This window comes from Chiloscyllium plagiosum, unplaced genomic scaffold (assembly GCF_037043375.1).
Source record: "Chiloscyllium plagiosum isolate Xiang-an unplaced genomic scaffold, Cpla_swu_hap1 HiC_scaffold_39, whole genome shotgun sequence".
Taxonomy (NCBI): domain Eukaryota; kingdom Metazoa; phylum Chordata; class Chondrichthyes; order Orectolobiformes; family Hemiscylliidae; genus Chiloscyllium; species Chiloscyllium plagiosum.
In genome coordinates this window covers 4,329,608-4,347,219 of record NW_028270177.1, presented here as the reverse complement: position 1 = coordinate 4,347,219, position 17,612 = coordinate 4,329,608, and the positions used below count along the sequence as shown (strand labels likewise).

The following is a 17,612-nucleotide window of genomic DNA, read 5'->3' as shown; positions in this document are numbered from 1 at the left end:
GGGGGAGAGAGAACGGGGGGGAGAGAGAACGGGGGGGAGAGAGAACGGGGGGGAGAGAGAACGGGGGGGAGAGAGAACGGGGGGGAGAGAGAACGGGGGGGAGAGAGAACGGGGGGGAGAGAGAACGGGGGGGAGAGAGAACGGGGGGGAGAGAGAACGGGGGGGAGAGAGAACGGGGGGGAGAGAGAACGGGGGGGAGAGAGAACGGGGGGTGGGGAGAGAGAACGGGGGGGGAGAGATCGGGGGGGGAGAGAACAGGGGGGGGAGAGAACGGGGGGGGGAGAGAACGGGGGGGGGAGAGAACGGGGGGGGGAGAGAACGGGGGGGGGAGAGAACGGGGGGGGGAGAGAACGGGGGGGGGAGAGAACGGGGGGGGGAGAGAACGGGGGGGGAGAGAACGGGGGGGGAGACAACGGGGGGGGGAGAGAACGGGGGGTGGGGAGAGAGAACGTGGGGGGAGAGATCGGGGGGGGGGGAGAGAACGGGGGGTAGAGATCGGGGGGTAGAGAGAGATCGGGGGGGAGAGAGATCGGGGGGGAGAGAGATCGGGGGGGAGAGAGATCGGGGGGGAGAGAGATCGGGGGGGAGAGAGATCGGGGGGGAGAGAGATCGGGGGGGAGAGAGATCGGGGGGGAGAGAGATCGGGGGGGAGAGAGATCGGGGGGGAGAGAGATCGGGGGGGAGAGAGATCGGGGGGGAGAGAGATCGGGGGGGAGAGAGATCGGGGGGGAGAGAGATCGGGGGGGAGAGAGATCGGGGGGGAGAGAGATCGGGGGGGAGAGAGATCGGGGGGGAGAGAGATCGGGGGGGAGAGAGATCGGGGGGGAGAGAGATCGGGGGGGAGAGAGATCGGGGGGGAGAGAGATCGGGGGGGAGAGAGATCGGGGGGGAGAGAGATCGGGGGGGAGAGAGATCGGGGGGGAGAGAGATCGGGGGGGAGAGAGATCGGGGGGGAGAGAGATCGGGGGGGAGAGAGATCGGGGGGGAGAGAGATCGGGGGGGAGAGAGATCGGGGGGGAGAGAGATCGGGGGGGAGAGAGATCGGGGGGGAGAGAGAACGGGGGGGGAGAGAGAACGGGGGGGAGAGAGAACGGGGGGGAGAGAGAACGGGGGGGAGAGAGAACGGGGGGGAGAGAGAACGGGGGGGGAGAGAGAACGGGGGGGGAGAGAGAACGGGGGGGGAGAGAGAACGGGGGGGGAGAGAGAACGGGGGGGGAGAGAGAACGGGGGGGGAGAGAGAACGGGGGGGAGAGAGAACGGGGGGGGAGAGAGAACGGGGGGGAGAGAGAACGGGGGGAGAGAGAACGGGGGGGAGAGAGAACGGGGGGGAGAGAGAACGGGGGGGAGAGAGAACGGGGGGGAGAGAGAACGGGGGGGAGAGAGAACGGGGGGTGGAGAGAGAACGGGGGGGAGAGAGAACGGGGGGTGGAGAGAGAACGGGGGGGGGGAGAGAGAACGGGGGGGGGGAGAGAGAACGGGGGGGGGAGAGAGAACGGGGGGGGGGGGAGAGAGAACGGGGGGGGGGGAGAGAGAACGGGGGGGGGGAGAGAGAACGGGGGGGGGGGAGAGAGAACGGGGGGGGGGAGAGAGAACAGGGGGGGGAGAGAGAACGGGGGGGGGGGAGAGAGAACGGGGGGGGGAGAGAGAACGGGGGGGGGAGAGAGAACGGGGGGGGGGAGAGAGAACGGGGGGGGGGAGAGAGAACGGGGGGGGGGAGAGAGAACGGGGGGGGGAGAGAGAACGGGGGGGGGGAGAGAGAACGGGGGGGGGGGGGAGAGAGAGAACGGGGGGGGAGAGAGAACGGGGGGGGAGAGAGAACGGGGGGGGAGAGAGAACGGGGGGGGGGAGAGAGAACGGGGGGGAGGAGAGAGAACGGGGGGGGGAGAGAGAACGGGGGGGGAGAGAGAACGGGGGGGGGGGAGAGAACGGGGGGGGAGAGAGAACGGGGGGGGGAGAGAGAACGGGGGGGGAGAGAGAACGGGGGGGGGAGAGAGAACGGGGGGGGAGAGAGAACGGGGGGGGAGAGAGAACGGGGGGGGAGAGAGAACGGGGGGGGAGAGAGAACGGGGGGGGAGAGAGAACGGGGGGGGAGAGAGAACGGGGGGGGAGAGAGAACGGGGGGGGAGAGAGAACGGGGGGGGAGAGAGAACGGGGGGGGAGAGAGAACGGGGGGGGAGAGAGAACGGGGGGGGAGAGAGAACGGGGGGGGGAGAGAGAACGGGGGGGGAGAGAGAACGGGGGGGGGGGGAGAGAGAACGGGGGGGGAGAGAGAACGGGGGGGGAGAGAGAACGGGGGGGGAGAGAGAACGGGGGGGGAGAGAGAACGGGGGGGGAGAGAGAACGGGGGGGGGAGAGAGAACGGGGGGGGAGAGAGAACGGGGGGGGAGAGAGAACGGGGGGGGAGAGAGAACGGGGGGGGAGAGAGAACGGGGGGGGAGAGAGAACGAGGGGGGAGAGAGAACGAGGGGGGAGAGAGAACGGGGTGGGAGAGAGAACGGGGGGGAGAGAGAACGGGGGGAGAAGAGAGAATGGCGGGGGGGGGGAGAGAGAACGGGGCGGGAGAGAGAACGGGGGGTGGGGGGCAGAGAGAACGGGGGGGGAGGGAGAACGGGGGGGGAGGGAGAACGGGGGGGGAGGGAGAACGGGGTGGGAGAGAGAACGGGGGGGGAGAGAGAACGGGGGGAGAAGAGAGAATGGCGGGGGGGGGGGGAGAGAGAACGGGGCGGGAGAGAGAACGGGGGGTGGGGGGCAGAGAGAACGGGGGGGGAGGGAGAACGGGGGGGGAGGGAGAACGGGGGGGGAGGGAGAACGGGGGGGGGAGGGAGAACGGGAGGGGAGGGAGAACGGGGGGGGGGAGGGAGAACGGGGGAGGAGGGAGAACGGGGGGGAGAGAGAACGGGGGGGAGAGAGAACGGGGGGGGAGAGAGAACGGGGGGGGAAGAGAGAACGGGGGGGGGGGGAGAGAGAACGGGGGGGGGGGAGAGAACGGGGGGGGGGAAGAGAACGGGGGGGAGAGAGAACGGGGGGGAGGAGAACGGGGGGGAGGAGAACGGGGGGGAGGAGAACGGGGGGGGGAGAGAGAACGGGGGGGGGAGAGAGAACGGGGGGGGGAGAGAGAACGGGGGGGAGAGAGAACGGGGGGGGAGGGAGAACGGGGGGGGAGGGAGAACGGGGGGGGAGGGAGAACGGGGGGGGGAGGGAGAACGGGGGGGGGAGGGAGAACGGGGGGGGGAGGGAGAACGGGGGGGGGAGGGAGAACGGGGGGGTGAGGGAGAACGGGGGGGTGAGGGAGAACGGGGGGGTGGGGGGGTGAGGGAGAACGGGGGGGTGAGGGAGAACGGGGGGGTGAGGGAGAACGGGGGGGTGAGGGAGAACGGGGGGGTGAGGGAGAACGGGGGGGTGAGGGAGAACGGGGGGGGAGGGAGAACGGGGGGGTGAGGGAGAACGGGGGGGGTGAGGGAGAACGGGGGGGGGAGGGAGAACGGGGGGGGAGGGAGAACGGGGGGGGAGGGAGAACGGGGGGGGAGGGAGAACGGGGGGGAGGGAGAACGGGGGGGGAGGGAGAACGGGGGGGGAGGGAGAACGGGGGGAGGGAGAACGGGGGGGGAGGGAGAACGGGGGGGGAGGGAGAACGGGGGGGGAGGGAGAACGGGGGGGGAGGGAGAACGGGGGGGGAGGGAGAACGGGGGGGGAGGGAGAACGGGGGGGGAGGGAGAACGGGGGTGAGAGAGAACGGGGGTGAGAGAGAACGGGGTGAGAGAGAACGGGGGTGAGAGAGAACGGGGGTGAGAGAGAACGGGGGTGAGAGAGAACGGGGGTGAGAGAGAACGGGGGGTGAGAGAGAACGGGGGTGAGAGAGAACGGGGGTGAGAGAGAACGGGGGTGAGAGAGAACGGGGGTGAGAGAGAACGGGGGTGAGAGAGAACGGGGGTGAGAGAGAACGGGGGTGAGAGAGAACGGGGGTGAGAGAGAACGGGGGTGAGAGAGAACGGGGGTGAGAGAGAACGGGGGTGAGAGAGAACGGGGGTGAGAGAGAACGGGGGTGAGAGAGAACGGGGGTGAGAGAGAACGGGGGTGAGAGAGAACGGGGGTGAGAGAGAACGGGGGTGAGAGAGAACGGGGGTGAGAGAGAACGGGGGTGAGAGAGAACGGGGGTGAGAGAGAACGGGGGTGAGAGAGAACGGGGGTGAGAGAGAACGGGGGTGAGAGAGAACGGGGGTGAGAGAGAACGGGGGTGAGAGAGAACGGGGGTGAGAGAGAACGGGGGTGAGAGAGAACGGGGGTGAGAGAGAACGGGGGTGAGAGAGAACGGGGGTGAGAGAGAACGGGGGTGAGAGAGAACGGGGTTGAGAGAGAACGGGGTTGAGAGAGAACGGGGGTGAGAGAGAACGGGGGTGCGTGGGTGGAGGGGGGGGGCGGTGCGTGGGTGGAGGGGGGGGGCGGTGCGTGGGTGGAGGGGGGGGCGGTGCGTGGGTGGAGGGGGGGCGGTGCGTGGGTGGAGGGGGGGCGGTGCGTGGGTGGAGGGGGGGGCGGTGCGTGGGTGGAGGGGGGGGCGGTGCGTGGATGGAGGGGGGCGGTGCGTGGATGGAGGGGGGGCGGTGCGTGGATGGAGGGGGGGCGGTGCGTGGATGGAGGGGGGGCGGTGCGTGGATGGAGGGGGGGCGGTGCGTGGATGGAGGGGGGGCGGTGCGTGGATGGAGGGGGGGCGGTGCGTGGATGGAGGGGGGGCGGTGCGTGGATGGAGGGGGGGCGGTGCGTGGATGGAGGGGGGGCGGTGCGTGGATGGAGGGGGGGCGGTGCGTGGATGGAGGGGGGGCGGTGCGTGGATGGAGGGGGGGCGGTGCGTGGATGGAGGGGGGGCGGTGCGTGGATGGAGGGGGGGCGGTGCGTGGATGGAGGGGGGGCGGTGCGTGGATGGAGGGGGGGCGGTGCGTGGATGGAGGGGGGGCGGTGCGTGGATGGAGGGGGGGCGGTGCGTGGATGGAGGGGGGGCGGTGCGTGGATGGAGGGTGGGCGGTGCGTGGATGGAGGGTGGGCGGTGCGTGGATGGAGGGGGGGCGGTGCGTGGATGGAGGGGGGGCGGTGCGTGGATGGAGGGGGGGCGGTGCGTGGATGGAGGGGGGGCGGTGCGTGGATGGAGGGGGGGCGGTGCGTGGATGGAGGGGGGGCGGTGCGTGGATGGAGGGGGGGCGGTGCGTGGATGGAGGGGGGGCGGTGCGTGGATGGAGGGGGGGCGGTGCGTGGATGGAGGGGGGGCGGTGCGTGGATGGAGGGGTGGCGGTGCGTGGATGGAGGGGTGGCGGTGCGTGGATGGAGGGGTGGCGGTGCGTGGATGGAGGGGGGGCGGTGCGTGGATGGAGGGGGGGCGGTGCGTGGATGGAGGGGGGGCGGTGCGTGGATGGAGGGGGGGCGGTGCGTGGATGGAGGGGGGGCGGTGCGTGGATGGAGGGGGGGCGGTGCGTGGATGGAGGGGGGGCGGTGCGTGGATGGAGGGGGGGCGGTGCGTGGATGGAGGGGGGGCGGTGCGTGGATGGAGGGGGGGCGGTGCGTGGATGGAGGGGGGGCGGTGCGTGGATGGAGGGGGGGCGGTGCGTGGATGGAGGGGGGGCGGTGCGTGGATGGAGGGGGGGCGGTGCGTGGATGGAGGGGGGGCGGTGCGTGGATGGAGGGGGGGCGGTGCGTGGATGGAGGGGGGGCGGTGCGTGGATGGAGGGGGGGCGGTGCGTGGATGGAGGGGGGGCGGTGCGTGGATGGAGGGGGGGCGGTGCGTGGATGGAGGGGGGGCGGTGCGTGGATGGAGGGGGGGGCGGTGCGTGGATGGAGGGGGGGCGGTGCGTGGATGGAGGGGGGGCGGTGCGTGGATGGAGGGGGGGCGGTGCGTGGATGGAGCGGGGGGCGGTGCGTGGATGGAGCGGGGGCGGTGCGTGGATGGAGGGGGGGGCGGTGCGTGGATGGAGGGGGGGCGGTGCGTGGATGGAGGGGGGGCGGTGCGTGGATGGAGGGGGGGCGGTGCGTGGATGGAGGGGGGGCGGTGCGTGGATGGAGGGGGGGCGGTGTGTGGATGGAGGGGGGGCGGTGCGTGGATGGAGGGGGGGCGGTGCGTGGATGGAGGGGGGGCGGTGCGTGGATGGAGGGGGGGCGGTGCGTGGATGGAGGGGGGGCGGTGCGTGGATGGAGGGGGGGCGGTGCGTGGATGGAGGGGGGGCGGTGCGTGGATGGAGGGGGGGCGGTGCGTGGATGGAGGGGGGGCGGTGCGTGGATGGAGGGGGGGCGGTGCGTGGATGGGGGGGGGGCAAGGGGCGGAGTGTTCATGCGGTGGTGGTGGTGTGTGGATGTGTGGAGCGGCATGTGAATGCGGGGGGGGACGGTGTGTGCGAGGGGCGGTGAGGTGCGCGTGGCGGGGGGCGGTGAGGTGCGCGTGGCGGGGGGCGGTGAGGTGCGCGCGGCGGGGGGCGGTGAGGTGCGCGCGGCGGGGGGCGGTGAGGTGCGCGCGGCGGGGGGCGGTGAGGTGCGCGCGGCGGGGGGCGGTGAGGTGCGCGCGGCGGGGGGCGGTGAGGTGCGCGCGGCGGGGGGCGGTGAGGTGCGCGCGGCGGGGGGCGGTGAGGTGCGCGCGGCGGGGGGCGGTGAGGTGCGCGCGGCGGGGGGCGGTGAGGTGCGCGCGGCGGGGGGCGGTGAGGTGCGCGCGGCGGGGGGCGGTGAGGTGCGCGCGGCGGGGGGCGGTGAGGTGCGCGCGGCGGGGGGCGGTGAGGTGCGCGCGGCGGGGGGCGGTGAGGTGCGCGCGGCGGGGGGCGGTGAGGTGCGCGCGGCGGGGGGCGGTGAGGTGCGCGCGGCGGGGGGCGGTGAGGTGCGCGCGGCGGGGGGCGGTGAGGTGCGCGCGGCGGGGGGCGGTGAGGTGCGCGCGGCGGGGGGCGGTGAGGTGCGCGCGGCGGGGGGCGGTGAGGTGCGCGCGGCGGGGGGCGGTGAGGTGCGCGCGGCGGGGGGCGGTGAGGTGCGCGCGGCGGGGGGCGGTGAGGTGCGCGCGGCGGGGGGCGGTGAGGTGCGCGCGGCGGGGGGCGGTGAGGTGCGCGCGGCGGGGGGCGGTGAGGTGCGCGCGGCGGGGGGCGGTGAGGTGCGCGCGGCGGGGGGCGGTGAGGTGCGCGCGGCGGGGGGCGGTGAGGTGCGCGTGGCGGGGGGCGGTGAGGTGCGCGCGGCGGGGGGCGGTGAGGTGCGCGCGGCGGGGGGCGGTGAGTTGCGCGCGGCGGGGGGCGGTGAGGTGCGCGTGGCGGGGGGCGGTGAGGTGCGCGTGGCGGGGGGCGGTGAGGTGCGCGTGGCGGGGGGCGGTGAGGTGCGCGTGGCGGGGGGCGGTGAGGTGCACGTGGCGGGGGGCGGTGAGGTGCGCGTGGCGGGATGGGGTCGGTGAGTGCGTGTGTTTGGGGGGCGTTGTGCGCGTGTGGTGGAGGGGCGGCGTGTGCGTGTGGGGGCGGCGGCGTGTGCGTGTGGGGGCGGCGGCGTGCGCGTGTGGGCGCGGCGGCGTGTGCGCGTGGGGGCAGCGGTGTGGGCACGGCGGTGTGCAGGTCTGCGAGACGGTGCGTGGGCGGAGGGGGGCGGTGCGTGGGCGGAGGGGGGCGGTGCGTGGGCGGAGGTGCGCGATGCGTGGGCGGAGGTGATGGCGTGTGGATGTTGGGGGTGGGGGGGGCGGTGAGTGGATGTGGCAGAGGGGGCGGTGCGTGGATGGTGGGGGGGGACGGTGCGTGGATGGAGGGGGGCAAGGGGCGGAGTGTTCATGCGGTGGTGGTGGTGTGTGGATGTGTGGAGCGGCATGTGAATGCGGGGGGGACGGTGTGTGCGAGGGGCGGGCGTGTGTGCGAGGGGCGGTGAGTGGATGTGGCGGGGGGTGGCGGTGTGTGGATGTGGGGGCGGTGTGTGGATGTAGGGCGGCGGTGTGTGGATGTGGGGGGCGTTGTGTGGATGTGGGGTTGGTTTGTGTGGATGGGGGGTTGGTTTGTGTGGCTGGGGGGGTTGGTGTGTGGCTGGGGGGGGGGTTGGTGTGTGGCTGGGGGGGGTGGGTGTGTGGCTGGGGGGGGTTGGTGTGTGGATGTGGGGGGGCGGTGTGTGGATGTGGGGGGGGCGGTGTGTGGATGTGGGGGGCGGTGTGTGGATGTGGGGGGGGCATTGTATGGATGTGGGGGGGGCATTGTATGGATGTGGGGGGCGCGTTGTGTGGATGTGGGGGGGGCGTTGTGTGGATGTGGGGGGGGGCGTTGTGTGGATGTGGGGGGGGGCGTTGTGTGGATGTGGGGGGGGGGCGTTGTGTGGATGTGGGGGGGGGCGTTGTGTGGATGTGGGGGGGGGCGTTGTGTGGTGTGGGGGGGGGCGTTGTGTGGATGTGGGGGGGGGCGTTGTGTGGATGTGGGGGGGGGCGTTGTGTGGATGTGGGGGGGGGCGTTGTGTGGATGTGGGGGGGGGCGTTGTGTGGATGTGGGGGGGGGCGTTGTGTGGATGTGGGGGGGGGCGTTGTGTGGATGTGGGGGGGGGCGTTGTGTGGATGTGGGGGGGGGCGTTGTGTGGATGTGGGGGGGGGCGTTGTGTGGATGTGGAGGGGGGCGTTGTGTGGATGTGGGGGGGGGGCGTTGTGTGGATGTGGGGGGGGGCGTTGTGTGGATGTGGGGGGTGGCGTTGTGTGGATGTGGGGGGTGGCGTTGTGTTGGATGTGGGGGGTGGCGTTGTGTGGATGTGGGGGGGGGCGTTGTGTGGATGTGGGGGGGGCGTTGTGTGGATGTGGGGGGGGCGTTGTGTGGATGTGGGGGGGGGCGTTGTGTGGATGTGGGGGGGGGCGTTGTGTGGATGTGGGGGGGGCGTTGTGTGGATGTGGGGGGGGGGCGTTGTGTGGATGTGGGGGCCAGTGTATGGATGTGGGGTGGAGGGGGTTGTGTGGATCTGGGGGCCAGTGTATGGGTGTGGGGGGAGGGGAGGGGTGCAGTGTGTGGATGGGGGGGGGTGATGTGTGGACGTGGGGTGGGCAGTGTGTGGACGTGGGGTGGGCAGTGTGTGGACGTGGGGTGGGCAGTGTGTGGACGTGGGGTGGGCAGTGTGTGGACGTGGGGTGGGTAGGTGTGTGGACGTGGGGGGGGTCGGTGTGTGGACGTGGGGGGGGTCGGTGTGTGGACGTGAGGGGGGGTCGGTGTGTGGACGTGAGGGGGGGTCGGTGTGTGGACGTGAGGGGGGGTGTGGATGTGGGGGGGGTGGATGTGGGGGGGTGTGGATGTGGGGGGGTGTGGATGTGGGGGGGTGTGGATGTGGGGGGGTGTGGATGTGGGGGGGTGTGGATGTGGGGGGGTGTGGATGTGGGGGGGTGTGGATGTGGGGGGGTGTGGATGTGGGGGGGTGTGGATGTGGGGGGGTGTGGATGTGGGGGGGTGTGGATGTGGGGGGGGTGTGGATGTGGGGGGGGTGTGGATGTGGGGGGGGTGTGGATGTGGGGGGGGTGTGGATGTGGGGGGGTGTGGATGTGGGGGGGTGTGGATGTGGGGGGGTGTGGATGTGGGGGGGTGTGGATGTGGGGGGGGTGGGGATGTGGGGGGGGTGTGGATGTGGGGGGGGTGTGGATGTGGGGGGGGTGTGGATGTGGGGGGGGTGTGGATGTGGGGGGGGTGTGGATGTGGGGGGGGTGTGGATGTGGGGGGGGTGTGGATGTGGGGGGGGTGTGGATGTGGGGGGGTGTGGATGTGGGGGGGTGTGGATGTGGGGGGGTGTGGATGTGGGGGGGTGTGGATGTGGGGGGGTGTGGATGTGGGGGGGTGTGGATGTGGGGGGGTGTGGATGTGGGGGGGTGTGGATGTGGGGGGGTGTGGATGTGGGGGGGTGTGGATGTGGGGGGGTGTGGATGTGGGGGGGTGTGGATGTGGGGGGGTGTGGATGTGGGGGGGTGTGGATGTGGGGGGGTGTGGATGTGGGGGGGTGTGGATGTGGGGGGGTGTGGATGTGGGGGGGTGTGGATGTGGGGGGGTGTGGATGTGGGGGGGTGTGGATGTGGGGGGGTGTGGATGTGGGGGGGTGTGGATGTGGGGGGGTGTGGATGTGGGGGGGTGTGGATGTGGGGGGGTGTGGATGTGGGGGGGTGTGGATGTGGGGGGGTGTGGATGTGGGGGGGGTGTGGATGTGGGGGGGGGTGTGGATGTGGGGGGGGTGTGGATGTGGGGGGGGTGTGGATGTGGGGGGGGGTGTGGATGTGGGGGGGGGGTGTGGATGTGGGGGGGGTGTGGATGTGGGGGGGGGTGTGGATGTGGGGGGGTGTGGATGTGGGGGGGTGTGGATGTGGGGGGGTGTGGATGTGGGGGGGTGTGGATGTGGGGGGGTGTGGATGTGGGGGGGTGTGGATGTGGGGGGGTGTGGATGTGGGGGGGTGTGGATGTGGGGGGGGGTGTGGATGTGGGGGGGTGTGTGGATGTGGGGGGGTGTGTGGATGTGGGGGGGTGTGTGGATGTGGGGGGTGTGTGGATGTGGGGGTGTGTGGATGCGGGGGGGGTGTGGATGCGGGGGGTGTGTGGATGTGGGGTGGGCAGTGTGTGGACGTGGGGTGGGCAGTGTGTGGACGTGGGGTGGGCAGTGTGTGGACGTGGGGTGGGTAGGTGTGTGGACGTGGGGTGGGTAGGTGTGTGGACGTGGGGAGGGTCGGTGTGTGGACGTGAGGGGGGGTCGGTGTGTGGACGTGAGGGGGGGTCGGTGTGTGGACGTGAGGGGGGGTGTGGATGTGGGGGGGGGTGGATGTGGGGGGGTGTGGATGTGTGGGGGGGGTGGATGTGGGGGGTGTGGATGTGGGGGGTGTGGATGTGGGGGGGTGTGGATGTGGGGGGGTGTGTGGATGTGGGGGGGTGTGTGGATGTGGGGGGTGTGTGGATGTGGGGGTGTGTGGATGTGGGGGGGGTGTGGATGTGGGGGGGGTGTGGATGTGGGGGGGGTGTGGATGTGGGGGGGGTGTGGATGTGGGGGGGGTGTGGATGTGGGGGGGGTGTGGATGTGGGGGGGGTGTGGATGTGTGGGGGGGTGGATATGGGGGGGGTGGATGTGGGGGGGGGTGGATGTGGGGGGTGTGGATGTGGGGGGGGGTGGATGTGGGGGGGGTTTGGATGTGGGGGGGGTTTGGATGGGGGGGGTGTGGATGTGGGGGGGGTGTGGATGTGGGGTGGGCAGTGTGTGGACGTGGGGTGGGCAGTGTGTGGACGTGGGGTGGGCAGTGTGTGGACGTGGGGTGGGCAGTGTGTGGACGTGGGGTGGGTAGGTGTGTGGACGTGGGGTGGGTAGGTGTGTGGACGTGGGGTGGGTCGGTGTGTGGACGTGAGGGGGGGTCGGTGTGTGGACGTGAGGGGGGGTCGGTGTGTGGACGTGAGGGGGGGTGTGGATGTGGGGGGGGGTGGATGTGGGGGGGGGGTGGATGTGTGGGGGGGGTGGATGTGGGGGGTGTGGATGTGGGGGGTGTGGATGTGGGGGGTGTGGATGTGGGGGGGGTGTGGATGTGGGGGGGGGGTGGATGTGGGGGGGGGGTGGATGTGGGGGGGGGGTGGATGTGGGGGGGGGGGTGGATGTGGGGGGGGTGTGGATGTGGGGGGGGTGTGGATGTGGGGGGGGTGTGGATGTGGGGGGGGTGTGGATGTGGGGGGGGGCGGTGTGTGGATGGGGGGGGCGGTGTGTGGATGGGGGGGGCGGTGTGTGGATGGGGGGGGCGGTGTGTGGATGGGGGGGCGGTGTGTGGATGGGGGGGCGGTGTGTGGATGGGGGGGGCGGTGTGTGGATGGGGGGGGGCGGTGTGTGGATGGGGGGGGGCGGTGTGTGGATGGGGGGGGCGGTGTGTGGATGGGGGGGGGGCGGTGTGTGGATGAGGGGGGGGGGCGGTGTGTGGATGAGGGGGGGGGCGGTGTGTGGATGGGGGGGGCGGTGTTGGATGGGGGGGCGGTGTGTGGATGGGGGGGGCGGTGTGTGGATGGGGGGGGCGGTGTGTGGATGGGGGGGGCGGTGTGTGGATGGGGGGGGGGCGGTGTGTGGATGGGGGGGGCGGTGTGTGGATGGGGGGGGGTGGTGTTGGATGGGGGGGGCGGTGTGTGGATGGGGGGGGGTGTGTGGATGGGGGGGGGCGGTGTGTGGATGGGGGGGGCGGTGTGTGGATGGGGGGGAGGGCGGTGTGTGGATGGGGGGAGAGGGCGGTGTGTGGATGGGGGGGCGGTGTGTGGATGGGGGGGGGCGGTGTGTGGATGGGGGGGGCGGTGTGTGGATGGGGGGGGCGGTGTGTGGATGGGGGGGGGCGGTGTTGGATGGGGGGGCGGTGTGTGGATGGGGGGAGGGCGGTGTGTGGATGGGGGGGGGGCGGTGTGTGGATGGGGGGGGCGGTGTGTGGATGGGGAGGGGCGGTGTGTGGATGTGGGGGGTGTGTGGATGTGGGGGGTGTGTGGATGTGGGGGGGTGTGGATGTGGGGGGGTGTGGATGTGGGGGGGGGGTGGATGTGGGGGGGGTGTGGATGTGGGGGGGGTGTGGATGTGGGGGGGGTGTGGATGTGGGGGGGGTGTGGATGTGGGGGGGGTGTGGATGTGGGGGGGGTGTGGATGTGGGGGGGGTGTGGATGTGGGGGGGGGTGTGGATGTGGGGGGGGGTGGATGTGGGGGGGGGTGGATGTGGGGGGGGGTGGATGTGGGGGGGGGTGGATATGGGGGGGGGTGGATATGGGGGGGTGGATATGGGGGGGGTGGATATGGGGGGGGTGGATATGGGGGGGGTGGATATGGGGGGGGTGGATATGGGGGGGTGGATATGGGGGGGGTGGATATGGGGGGGGTGGATATGGGGGGGTGGATATGGGGGGGGTGGATGTGGGGGGGGGGTGGATGTGGGGGGTGTGGATGTGGGGGGGGGGTGGATGTGGGGGGGGGTTTGGATGTGGGGGGGGTTTGGATGGGGGGGTGTGGATGTGGGGGGGGTGTGGATGTGGGGGGGGGTGGATGTGGGGGGGGGTGGATGTGGGGGGGGCAGTGTGTGGCTGGGGGGGCAGTGTGTGGCTGGGGGGGCAGTGTGTGGCTGGGGGGGACAGTGTGTGGCTGGGGGGGACAGTGTGTGGCTGGGGGGGACAGTGTGTGGCTGGGGGGGACAGTGTGTGGCTGGGGGGGAAAGTGTGTGGCTGGGGGGGACAGTGTGTGGCTGGTCGGGCGGTGGTGTGGATGGGGGGGCGGTGGTGTGGATGGGGGGGCGGTGGTGTGGATGGGGGGGCGGTGGTGTGGATGGGGGGGCGGTGGTGTGGATGGGGGGGCGGTGGTGTGGATGGGGGGGCGGTGTGTGGCGCGGGGGCGGTGTGTGGCGCGGGGGCGGTGTGTGGCGGGGGGGGCGGTGTGTGGCGGGGGGGGCGGTGTGTGGCGGGGGGGGCGGTGTGTGGCGGGGGGGGCGGTGTGTGGCGGGGGGGCGGTGTGTGGATGGGGGGGGCGGTGTGTGGATGGGGGGGGGCGGTGTGTGGATGGGGGGGGCGGTGTGTGGATGGGGGGGCGGTGTGTGGATGGGGGGGCGGTGTGTGGATGGGGGGGCGGTGTGTGGATGGGGGGCGGTGTGTGGATGGGGGGGCGGTGTGTGGATGGGGGGGCGGTGTGTGGATGGGGGGGCGGTGTGTGGATGGGGGGGCGGTGTGTGGATGGGGGGGCGGTGTGTGGATGGGGGGGCGGTGTGTGGATGGGGGGGCGGTGTGTGGATGGGGGGGCGGTGTGTGGATGGGGGGGCGGTGTGTGGATGGGGGGGCGGTGTGTGGATGGGGGGGCGGTGTGTGGATGGGGGGGCGGTGTGTGGATGGGGGGGCGGTGTGTGGATGGGGGGGCGGTGTGTGGATGGGGGGGCGGTGTGTGGATGGGGGGGGCGGTGTGTGGATGGGGGGGGCGGTGTGTGGATGGGGGGGCGGTGTGTGGATGGGGGGGCGGTGTGTGGATGGGGGGGCGGTGTGTGGATGGGGGGGCGGTGTGTGGTTGGGGGGGCGGTGTGTGGATGGGGGGGCGGTGTGTGGATGGGGGGGGGGCGGTGTGTGGATGAGGGGGGGGGGCGGTGTGTGGATGAGGGGGGGGGCGGTGTGTGGATGGGGGGGGGCGGTGTTGGATGGGGGGGCGGTGTGTGGATGGGGGGGGCGGTGTGTGGATGGGGGGGGCGTGGATGGGGGGGCGGTATGTGGATGTGTGGGGAGGTCGGTGTGTGGATGTGGGGGGGCGGTGTGTGGATGTGGGGGGGCGGTGTGTGGATGTGGGGGGGCGGTGTGTGGATGTGGGGGGGCGGTGTGTGGATGGGTGGGCAGTGTGTGGATGGGGGGGCGGTGTGTGGATGAGGGGGAGGGCGGTGTGTGTATGGGGGGTGTGTGGATGTGGGGGGGGCGGTGTGTGGATGTGGGGGGGGGGGGTGTGTGGATGTGGGGGGGGCGGTGTGTGGATGGGGGGGCGGTGTGTGGATGGGGGGGCGGTGTGTGGATGGGGGGGCGGTGTGTGGATGGGGGGCGTGGATGTGGGGGGGCGGTGTGTGGATGGGCGGGGAGGGCGGTGTGTGGATGGGGGGGAGGGCGGTGTGTGGATGGGGGGGAGGGCGGAGTGTGGATGGGGGGGAGGGCGGTGTGTGGATGGGGGGGGAGGGCGGTGTGTGGATGGGGGGGAGGGCGGTGTGTGGATGGGGGGGAGGGCGGTGTGTGGATGGGGGGGAGAGCGGTGTGTGGATGGGGGGGAGGGCGGTGTGTGGATGGGGGGGGGAGGGCGGTGTGTGGATGGGGGGGAGGGCGGTGTGTGGATGGGGGGGAGGGCGGTGTGTGGATGGGGGGGAGGGCGGTGTGTGGATGGGGGGGAGGGCGGTGTGTGGATGGGGGGAGGGCGGTGTGTGAATGGGGGGGAGGGCGGTGTGTGGATGGGGGGGAGGGCGGTGTGTGGATGGGGGGGAGGGCGGTGTGTGGATGGGGGGGGAGGGCGGTGTGTGGATGGGGGGCAGGGCGGTGTGTGGATGGGGGGGGAGGTCGGTGTGTGGATGGGGGGGAGGTCGGTGTGTGGATGGGGGGGAGGTCGGTGTGTGGATGGGGGGGAGGGCGGTGTGTGGATGGGGGGGGCGGTGTTGGATGGGGGGGCGGTGTGTGGATGGGGGGAGGGCGGTGTGTGGATGGGGGGGGCGGTGTGTGGATGGGGGGGGCGGTGTGTGGATGGGGGGGGCGGTGTGTGGATGGGGGGGGCGGTGTGTGGATGGGGGGGGGGCGGTGTGTGGATGGAGGGGGGCGGTGTGTGGATGGAGGGGAGGGCGGTGTGTGGATGGGGGGGGGCGGTGTGTGGATGGGGGGGGGCGGTGTGTGGATGGGGGGGGGCGGTGTGTGGATGGGGGGGGGCGGTGTGTGGATGGGGGGGGCGGTGTGTGGATGGGGGGGGGCGGTGTGTGGATGGAGGGGGGGGGCGGTGTGTGGATGGAGGGGGGGGGCGGTGTGTGGATGGGGGGGGCGGTGTGTGGATGGGGGGGGGCGGTGTGTGGATGGGGGGGCGGTGTGTGGATGGGGGGGGGGGCGGTGTGTGGATGGAGGGGGGGGGCGGTGTGTGGATGGAGGGGGGGGGCGGTGTGTGGATGGGGGGGGGGGGGGCGGTGTGTGGATGGGGGGGGGGGGGCGGTGTGTGGATGGAGGGGGCGGTGTCAGCGCTTGACCGTCGTGTCCGGGGCTGTATTGGTGAGGGTAACGGCCGGGGGGGGGGGGGAAGCAAAAGGTAAATCCGTCACTTACACCCCCCCCCCTCAAAATCAAACCCGGGGCCTGGCGCGGTGCGGGGCTTCCCCCGGCCGCGGCTTAAATCTACTACCTAGAGCCTGAACCGCCTGAGGCCTAGAGGCTGCACCGAGTGTCAGCTCCGCTAGGAGCCCTTCAGCCTGTACCGCATCCCCAGGCCCTAAAGACAGCCTCGGGCTGGAGTGATAGTACTCCCCGGGAGGAAGCGGCTCGGTGTGGGATGGGGCCGGTGGTAGTGGTGGGTTGGGGCGGAGTGGGAAGGGAAGGGAAGGGGGGTGTTTGTTGTGGAGGGAGATGGTGGCGGCCCCTCCCCCTTGCTCTCTCTCCTTTGTCAGTTGACGGGGAGGCGGGAGGCTCTCGGCGAGATATCCGCGGATGGATAGCCCCAGCGTGTTCCTCCTCCCCCCTCCTTCCCGCCCGTCCATTCATCCTCCCCTCGCGAGGTCGCCTTACCGGGCTGCCGGCGAGGGCCGTCTGTCCAGGAGGTACGGGGGCCGCTCGCTGTCGCTGGGCCGCCGATCGCTCGCTGTTTACACTCGCCAACATTCGGGCGCCATTTCCCGCCGCCGCGCACCACACACACACAGGGAGAGACGGCGGACCGGGAACCCGGATGCACCGCGTGCCCGCGCACGCCTCGGGGACGCGCGGGCACAGTCACCCGTGCGCGCGCCGACCACGCCCCCCTCCCCCATACCCAACATTGAGGGATACAGTGCTGGACCCCGGAAGACGGTGCATCTGCAGGTTTGACATGGAGATGCCGGTGTTGCTCTGGGTTAGACAAAGTTAAACATCAGGTTATAGTCTAATGCCTTCTTCGGCTAGTACTTCCAAATAAACCTGTTGGACTATAACTTGGTATTGTGAGATTTTTAAACTTTGTCCTTCTGCAGATTGTCATCAGCACCTACACATTTCCCCCACCCCTCTACCAGCTCTGGGGAAGTGTCATACTGAACTCAAAATCTTGACTCTATTTCTCTCTCTCCATCAATTTTTTTTTTATTGAAGAGGAGCCGTGTCGAACCCGGTAAGTTACCTTTGTCTCTATCCATCCCCTATTGAGTTTCCCCAGTAATTTGTTTTTGTTGAAGTGCAGGCCTGTCGGACCTTTCTCTACAGACACTGCCGAACCCATTGCGTTTCTCCGGCACTTATTTTAAATTGAGACTTCCAGCATTCATTGTTTTTTGCTTATTTCAGATGCTACACTAACAGTCAAATTCACTTTGTACCGTATACACTACTTCATGGTGTACAATGGCTGCTTTTGTAGAAAGGGAAGGGGGGGGGGGCTAGAAGTTATTCAGCTCGACTCAGCTGCTTTTTCACTACCACTACTTATGTTATAACAACGAAATGCGAGAAACTCAGGGCTGGAGACGACTGTAACGATGAGAAAAATAGTCATACGGAACTTAAACCCTTAACTCGGTTATTCTCTCCACAGATGCTGTCAGACCGGCGGAGTTTCCTCAGTTTAGGAGTTTCAGATTTCCAGGAGCCGCAGTATTTTATTTCTATTCCAGTCTAACTCTGCGTACCATAAGAATTCTGACAAAATGACAATTGGAAAAAGGCGTTCAAATTGGATAATCGGGCCACCCGGCTCTTCGTAAAAGCTAACCCTTGTCCCCAGCCCTGACCTTCTCTTCCAAGTGTCTTCAGCTTTCTGCTATGATCGGACAAATATTTTTCTTTTCTCTCTCTCAGCTCCATATATCGTTTATTTCTTCCCCTTCCCTAGCATATATCCCCAGCCTTTTCCCAGCTAGAGCGAAGAATAGTCACTGGACCAGAAACATTAATTCTGCTTTCTCTCCACCGATACTCTCTTCCCCTCCCCCCCCATCAATTTGTGCTATGGATTTCTAA

General features: G+C 70.6%; 1 protein-coding gene across 4 annotated transcripts in view; it reads right to left on the bottom strand.

Annotated features, from left to right (window-relative positions):
* Positions 1-16,342, bottom strand: part of LOC122540883 (CTD small phosphatase-like protein 2) — a 102,072-nt gene extending 85,730 nt beyond the window's left edge. For 2 of the 4 annotated variants that reach the window (XM_043677114.2, XM_043677113.2), the window contains exon 1: positions 16,188-16,342. The gene's annotated coding sequence lies outside the window, so the exon portion shown is untranslated. The remainder of the gene's footprint in view (positions 1-16,187) is intronic. The other 2 variants (XM_043677115.2, XM_043677112.2) reach the window with 2 other exon arrangements.
* Between the last annotated feature and the right edge of the window lie 1,270 nt (positions 16,343-17,612).